We start from the raw sequence: 9,416 nt of genomic DNA, 5'->3' as shown, positions 1-9,416 counted from the left end.
TACGATCTGTCGCTCCAACGAACTGCAGTAGTTGGAACTTGGCAAACTCCACAGTCTACACAGTATTTGTGAAATGCAAATAAATTGGCTTTTACAAATGTAAAACAGTTTCCAGAGACATGGTTCGTTCGTGTGCAGCTTGGAGCTGTACAAACAGACGCAATTTGGAAAATAGATCGCGGGGAATCTCTTTTCACAGGTAAGATTAAACAATCGTATTTTGGCTGTATTTGGCCATTATATCATGTTTTTATACTATTGTCGACTTGCGAAGCTTATGAAAGCTGATACTTTAGATCAGGGGTCTTCAACAGGGGGGTCCGGGACCCCTAGGGGGTCCTCAGAGTTACTACAGGGGTCCACCGAATCCAAAAATAGCAGATCTACAAGCTCAATTGTAGATCGGCTATTTTTGGCAAAAAGGTTTAGCTGTAGAGCAAGTAAACAAAAAAAGTTTAATCTGAAACACAATTTTATACAATATAGAGGGGGTCCCTGCTTCATCTCTCTCTCAGCTAGGGGGTCCTTGGCCTGAAAACGTTGAAGACCCCTGCCTTAGATACATACTGGTTAAACTAAATTGTCCATAATCATAATTCCATAATTTTTTTTTGATTGATTGATGTAATATTTCATTATCAGTTTGCAAATACGGTAGTACAGTGGTACGATTATACAATGATGCTAAAAGGATAACACAAAAAGCCCTGAGGGCATGTTTCCATTTAGGTAGGCCCAGTGGCGTACGCACCATAGAGAACTAAAATCTCACCTCCCCTAGAAAATAAAGTAAAAGACTGACCGAAAAACAGGCAGTGAAAAAAATTCAAACAGAATAGTGTCTGTCGGACCATTGGCCCGCCTCCTCGTCCATTCACGCAGGCAGGCAGCTACCATATCCATTCAGCAGAGCGACCCCCGCCTATAGTGATGCAAATGTATGCCTTGTCTTCATGGGGTGCTAGGAGTGTCTGGGCCATCACCTGTTCTCACCTGGCATAAAAGGGGTTCTGAGGGCAGCTTGAGCCATTCATTACTAAACTACAACATGAAGAGAGCAAGAGACCACCGCTGAAGAATTGATTGATTGATTATACTTGCATATTGTTTTTATTAACGTTTTTCAGTTTTGTAGTCAGTGTAGTGTTGTTGTTAACTTGTAATTCCTGGGAACGCCACTGGGTAGGCCTACTGTGTATTCAATTCAATCAAGACATTTAAAGACATGCAATAATATACAAGACATCATCAACACTAGTAGCAGTACAAATATATTTACAGAAATACATGGGGGGGTCATTTATTTATTTTGGCAAGCTTGGCTTGTACAGTATGTAAACAGTGGGGGGGGGGGGGGGCGAGGGCATGAAATCAGTTATTGGTGTTGGTACACAAAACCCTACAATATTATAAATATGTCAGTTTCCTAATTACATGAACCCAAGCATCCTTGTACTGGGGCAGAGGCGTATGCTCATTGGGGCCAACGAGGCCATGGCCCGGTCTGTGTGAACCCATGCTTACCCCTGTGTAGGGGCAAGATCCGCCAGGGAAAAAAATAAATAAAATCAACATAACAAATAGCAGTCCCTCACCCTTTAAGTCGCCTTTGTTTTCAAATGGGGCTCATTTGCATTCGGCCGAATTGTTAATGAGTGCCCATTCGAAAACCAGTTTCGCCGTCAAACCGGTTCTCCATTGCGCAGAGACGAGCACCTCTCCATTCAGAAATATAATAGAAGAAGAACCGTCGTCCTGAAACACCCTGCCCGCGTCTAAACCGGCGGCCTCGGTCCGCGGAAAAAAAACAGGGCAGTGTGTTTTGGGACGAGCGGTCCGTTTTCCACCCGGAATGGCTCTGTAATTCTCAATAGACTTATCAACCGTTGTTGCGCGGTTCTGATTCTGGCCCGGTCAACGTTAGAATTCACCATACGCCAGTGTACTGGGGTGAACATTCTGCAAAAATAGCAGATCTACAAGGTAGTTGGGACGTTGTGAGCTTGTAGATGGGCTATTTTCAGCAAAAATGGTTAGTGTAGACTAGAGGGGAAAAAGTAGGGGACCTTGCATAGACCCCTTGGGGACTCAGTAAACGACATACACAGGGTTTAAGTGGTGGATATGTTGGTGTGTAGACTGTAGACACTTATTTTCATGTCCTGGTAACTTCTCTCACTCTTTGAAGGTTCCCCAGAGAGAAAACATTGAGGAGGCAATGGGAAGTTTCTCTGCCAAGGAAAGGTGGTTTTGCTGCCACTGCTGACTCCGTGCTCTGCAGTGAACACTTCAAGCCGGAGGACTTTGACAGGACAGGTCCGCTTGTCCGGCTTAGAGATGGGACTATACCATCTGTTTTCAGCTTACCAAATCCTTGTCAAAGAGTAAGTGTATCATTAGGCTATAAGCATTCATAGATGTCCATGATTAATATGTGTATGTATTATGTAAGCATGTGATGGCTAGCCAATATCACACTGCCGAACAGTTTGATTTATTCCTTCTTTCTGAACTGTTTTTAAGTCATGTTTCTTAAATTTTAGGCAGTGAAAGGCAAGACCACACAAACCTCAAGGAAAGCTGAAGAGAGCCTGTCAGTGAATGGTCCTCAGCGTTCCCAAGAGACACACTCTCTCTCAAACCATGATGCTGCCATCGCCGGGATTGAGACGAGTGATGTAGGTCATCTGACTGATCGTACATTGTATTAGCTAGGCACCAAATTGAGAGTGATGTCATATGAACATCACTTACAACATTTCTGTCCTTCTTCCTACTAGGATCACTCCTATGCGTTGAGCCTGTCAGTGAATGATCCTCAGCGTTCCCAAGAGACACACTCTCTCTCAAACCATGATGCTGTCATCGCCGGGATTGAGACGAGTGATGTAGGTCATCTGACCACCGACTGATCGTACATTGTATTAGCTAGGCACAAAATTGAGAGTGATGTCATATGAACATCACTTACAACATTTCTGTCCTTCTTCCAACTAGGATCACTCCTTTGCGTTGAGCCCGTCAGTGCATGGTCCTCAGCGTTCCCAAGAGACACACTCTCTCTCAAACCATGATGCTGTCGTCGCCGGGATTGAGACGAGTGATGTGGGTCATCTGACTGATCGTACATTGTCAGTGCATGGTCCTCGGCGTTCCAAAAAGACTAAAACTCATCCACATGTGAGTATTTGTTGTGGCTATATCCAAAGCAGCTGTGACCATCAAGGTCACAGTCATATAAAAACCTCATAAACACTCATATTTGTTCACACAGTCAAACATGCTTTAGTTGAATATGCATCCCTTAACACACACACTCTTTCAAACCATAATGTTGTTATTGTGATTGAGACGGTGATGTATGTCATCTGACTGCTCGTACATTGTATTAGCTAGGCGCCAACAACTGTAAATTGACAGTGATGTCATATGAACATCACTCACAACATTTTCGTCCTTCCTACTAGGATCACTCCTATGCGTTGCCTGATGTAGATGGTCTAAAGGCCAAACTTAGAGAAGCCTTGGCTACAGTGACGAGGCTGAAGCGAGAGCTGAGGAACGCCAAGGTAAGAGAATGGAGCGCAAAGAAGAAGGTGACAAATCTCCTGGAGGATCTACGGGAGAAGAACCTCATTAATGAAGAACTGAAAGAGAGGCATGAGTTCTACTCAGTTAAAGTGAAAATGCTACTTTCAACCTTATTTATATCTTGTGGTCAGATTTTATTAGACTTGTTAGTTATCATTTCAAGGGGACTTCCTAATTAGTTTGTGCTAACTGAATTTCAGATGTGCCATTGGCCCTCTTGTCAAAGCAGGGCCATGAGTACACAAAGGACCAGAGAGAGTTTGCCCTCACTCTCCACATACACGGTCCAAAAACTACCTGAGAAACACTCTACATTTGAAGCTCCCCCATCCACATACATTACAACGGTATTCTTTAATTTCTTTGTGTTGTTTGATTGCAATACTTGCTTATTAACAATCCTGGTTCAAATACATTAAGTGACTTTTCTTTTTAATCTCTTTTCTGTATTGATTTCACGAAGGTGGATGACTTTTGTGGATGCAAAACCAGGCCTCAACATCATGATGTTGGATATGTTGCAAAGACGATGTGAGGAAGACCCGGACAAATATGGACGTGTGACACTCGTGTTAGATGCCATGTCCATTAAGAAACATGTACAGTACACGACACATACCCAGGGCATGTGCGGCTTTGTTAACATGGGGGATGGTCTCAACGAGACAGATGTTGCAACCGAGGCTCTTGTGTTCATGGTAGTCGGCCTACAAGGCCATTGGAAGACTCCAAATAGCGTACTATCTGACGAAGACCCTGTCACCTGACCAGACACACAGAAACATCTTCTCGTACATGCAATAGAACGACTGCATGCACGTAACATCAGAGTCGTCAGTGTCACGATGGATGGACATGCCTCGAATGTGAGCATGTGCAACCAACTGGGCTGTAACCTCAAGGGAAACCCTCTTCAGCCTCTAAAAACCTTTTTTCCACATCCAGTTAATAGTGGAGAGAGAGGGTTTTTGTGGTGATGGATGCGTGGCACATGCTAAAACTGTCACGGAACATGTTGCAGGCGTACAGTCCCATCACCAGCTCCACTGGTCAGGTGAACTGGACATATGTTCATCATCTAAACAGTGTGCAAGAAAAAGATGGACTGCATGCCGCCAACAGAGTGACTCACAAGCATGTGTTCTTTGACTCACAGAAGATGAAGGTGTCCCTGGCAGCACAGACGCTGAGTCGCTCAGTTGCAGTTGCTCTCCGTACACTGAGGGATCTCGGCTATTCACAGTTTGCATACTGTGAAGCAACGTCTGAATTCATTGAGGTAGTACTACATGCAAACATTATTCTATAATATAGCATTTTTGGGAAGGATACCAACTCCCCTCATATTTACATTATTACCATACTTTACACATTCAACATGTTTATTTAAATATTTTTTAGATCATTGACAGGCTCTTTGATGTCCTGAATAGCCGCAATCCCCGTGCCAAGGGATTCAAAGCTCCCCTGGGGACTTTGAATTGGTCAGAAACTCTAGAGTTTTTATTGAGAGCCAGGAGCTACCTGACCAGTTTGTGTACAAAAGACGGCACACCTCTTCACCGATCAAAGAGGTGTTTAAAATAGTTTAGCTTCTGTTCACATGGTGAAGTTTAAAATGGCATGATATAAGTTCACATGATGCGCTGTTCTCTTGTTCCCCATCAGGTTCACATGGTGCTCTGTTCTCTTGTTCTCCATCGAGTTCACCTGGTGCTCTATTCTCTTGTTCTTCATCAGGTTCACATGGTGCTCTCTTCTCTTGTTCCAATCTATTCACCGTCTGCGGTTTTGTTTCTCTTGGATTTCTGTCCTGTTAAGTGATTTTCAGTTCATACAGGTATGTATCCAAGGTTTCCCAGTTCTGTTTTGATAATGTTTCTTGTTGGTTCAGCATCCTAGAGTTGATTTATTTATTTCAAAGACCTAAAACCTAACAATGACTTGTACTCTGGAGTAGCACCCAGTAATTTTGCAGTACACTTTCTCTGCACTTGAGCTGCTTCAAGTGCAGAGATGCATCTGCACCTACCGATTCAGCCAGGACCACTTGGAGCTTCTCTTTTGTTAGATCAGGGCATCAGGTAGGGCTTTCTCATTTTTTCTTATATTTTGTCTTTTCAACTAAGTATGTCAGAAATTATATCTCAAGTTATTACAGAAGGAATAACTGTTGTATGCATCTGTGTTTTCTTTCTCCCCCTATCTTTCTTTAGGGGGCTGGAATAACAACCCAACTGCAGGCCACAAAGCATCTTCCGCCTTCTGATGGTCCGGTGTGGTGTCAACCCTAGCTCTGCAGGGAACGTCACAGCACAGGATGACACCCAATCCCTTGCAGCTATGGAGATGTCAGTTGAAGATCATCTATCACCCTTCACTAACATCGCAGCTATACTGTCCGACCATAGCTATCTCCCAAACCGCTTTGGGGGTCTCGTAGATAATGCTCTCATGTACATCTCAGGGTTTGTGGTTAGGAAGATCCTCAGAAAGCTGTCCTGTGCTCTGTGTGCCGTGCGAGCCTGGTTACAGATGCAGTACCCACTTCTTTGGAGCAGAACTATCATCTTCTTGCTTTGAAGAATATGTGTGGCCTGATGATTCCCTCCGAAGGTACAGTGAAGGTGATCAGATGTGCTGAGTGTGTCATTCGGCAGTTCCAGTGCCCAGTATCCCAGCTCCATCACATTGTCCGGGCTGAGATTGGTTTGGAAGATGTGTTTCTGCTCGGGGAGCACATTGTGAATACACAGTTTGGTATAGACAGCCACCACTTTATGTTATTATCATTTGATTGTTTTTTACAAATTGAGGCTCCACCACATCGCCAAACTGCAAACACTACAATTGCAGCGTGGCAACACACGGCAGAAGCTGTGCAAAACAATCCTCTTCAAGGGTTTTTAGTTATTTAATTATTATTTATTTGACTGTACTGTATTTTGGTTGATTGTTTTAATACTTTATTAACAAGATTGTTAACAGTACAAGTAGTACAGTCAAAAGGTTAGCACTAAAATGCCCCAGGGGCTTGTTTCCATCGTGGTCCATGTTGAGCGTTGTTGTACTGCTTCAGATTTTCGCTCCAAGGATGTTGCTTTAATTTGTACTATAGTCTACAGAGCAGGAATTTCACAGGGGCCGCCTTATGCCTTATGCCCTTCAAAAAAAAATATATGACTTGATGCCCTGTCCACTCTGCCTCAGTGTGCTTCTATATGTTTTATAGACATCAGTGTCTTTTTCTTTCATTTTGCTGGTTATATATATATATATATTATATGATGGTCCAAGTTGTTAAACTGAATCATCCTTAACCCTTAAATTACTATTTTTTTCTGTGGACTTTTGGTTTCTGTGGAACAAAAATGTTTTATGTTGTATTTGATGGCATTGCTGTGACCCTGGGAACCATCCTTGGAAACCTCCCCTCTTATATCTGCTCTGAGTTTGTTTTGATCAACAACTCTTTCTTAGATCAAACGCCTGATTCCGCTACGTTGTGCCCCCTCTGCGAACAGTGGCTGGCAAAAAGAAGCTTATTTTACTTTGGACCATGGGCTTTGAAAGATCGCCGAACTTAAGTTAAACTACCCACACTGATTTAATTTGGGGGTAAGGAATTGATGTGTGCCATGTGGTCTATTGTATTTATTTATGTGTACGGGTATGTTTTCCTTTTAAATCTATTTTGATTGAAACTGTTAGGGATTTTCAGTTGGACTGGTTACTGTAGTCAGTCTGTTGTGCAGTGCGTGCGTGCATGCATACTTGTAAAAAGAGAGTCTCTGTCTCAATGTATGAGTGAGCAGACACAATTGGAACTGGAATGCTATCAGTGGCGCGGGAAGGGGGGGGCTATGGGGGCTGCAGCCCCCCTGGTGATGGGAGCAGCCCCCCTGGTGATGGGAAGAAAAAAAAAAAATATATATTTTATTTTATTTTTTATAATATATATATATTTTATGGATCATAGCAGTCTGTTACGGTCATGGATGAACTTCAACCTGGTGTTTACACTGTCTTTCTGCCTTTTTGTGTGGGGAAAAACACAGAAAACCCCCAAAAAATCGCAAAAAAATCGCGCGCCCGCGCGAACCCGACGCACAGCCCCCCTAGGTATTAAGGACTTCCCGCGCGCCTGAATGCTATGAAATTGAAGGATCCTAGTGGGCTTTGTTGTCCAGAATGGATAACATTGGCATTCCAACCTGAAAATGTATTCTCTTTTTCTAAAGCGCTGGAGAGATGGGAGACCTCTGTTACTGAACAAACAGTAGCAATGATTGCTCTATATTATTGGGCCTTGCCTGAAATTCCAGGCCTGGTACTATATTTGATTATTTCATCTTTATTACCATTATAATATACCGGCTCTGTGACTTTGGAATTATATGCTTTTGGTATTATTTTATCATTATTACCATTATGATATACTGCTCTGTGACTTTGGAATTATATGCTTTTGGCTGTCTTGGAGTATTTGTGTTATATGTTATGCTTTCAGTGCCATTAAAATATGGAACACAGACATTTCATTTTGCTGTTTTTGTCAGAGAAAATTCTCAAATGAACAATTATTCTAGTCTTTCAAAGTTGATAGCTCTGTTCTGACCTGAATAGCTAACATTAAGGATGTTGGATAAAGGCAATTCTGCAATGTGGCCAGCATATTTCATGTCAGTGAATGGAGACAAAAATATTTTGTGACTATTACTGTTACTTGAAAGTATTTTGGTATGAAAATATGCAATTTACATGTAACCAAATATAGGCCTACGACTACTGGATCCATAACTCCATGTCTCGCATTTGTGACAAACTTAACCACTTGAAAATAGGTTGAAAATGCAGGGAGTTGTGATGATTTTAATTGTGGAGAGACCGTCAGCTTCAATGGACATAAATGCATTAGAACAGTGGTTTTCAACCTTTTTCATATCAATGTTCATTAGTTATTCGGCATTTGAGCCACGGACCACCGTTTAATGAGCTTTAGCCTCTCACACCCAAAACTTAGAATATTTTGTTATCGTTCGATAAGATGTTGTCAAAATAACAATTCTTTACGTTCTCTAATTGTGTACCTGTATAGTAAGTAATGCAGATGTTTAACAATTTGAGAGTGTGAAATGTTATACTCAAGATTTAAAGATCTATAAGGGTCCATTTGGTTATAAACTCTCCATCATTTAGCTGGGGACCACCTGGAACCCCCTCAAGGACCACTGGTGGTCCCCGGATCACTGGTTGAGAACCATATTGCACTGACAAGTCCCAGAAAAGACACACTGTGATTGGCCAGTAGCCTTTTTGCATGTAGTTGAAGCGCAAGGGGGCGGGGAGAGAGTCAGCGCACTGAAGTCAAGGCACAGACTACTGTGTTGTTGACAGACAACGGATGCACGCTTATGAGAAACAACACAAATAAAACCTGGCAAAACAGTTGCGTGCATTAGCGCAAGATGAGGGTAAAGGAAACATTCAGTCTAAATGTCCAGTAATTCGCACGCGAAAAGGAAACATTAATGTCCAGTTTGCTAATCCACAACTACTGTGCCAGATAATCACCAAGAGAGTTAAAAAAGAAAAAACGTTTCAGTCATTCAGTCCGACTTCACTGTAGCCTATAGTAGCCTTTTCATAAATTATATTTGTATTAGGCTGTCCTGAGAGTTTATAATATTTTAGAGAAATGTAAAGTTTCAAATACAAAAGTATTGGTAGTAGGCCTAGTTGCTGGACATTTAGACTGAATGTTTCATTTATCCTCATCTTGCGCTATTGCACGCAACTGTTTTGCCAGGTTTTATTTGTGTTGT

Source organism: Gymnoscopelus braueri (genome assembly GCF_963280865.1).
Source record: "Gymnoscopelus braueri genome assembly, chromosome: 17".
In the NCBI taxonomy this organism is placed as follows: domain Eukaryota; kingdom Metazoa; phylum Chordata; class Actinopteri; order Myctophiformes; family Myctophidae; genus Gymnoscopelus; species Gymnoscopelus braueri.
This window is presented reverse-complemented; position numbering follows the sequence as displayed.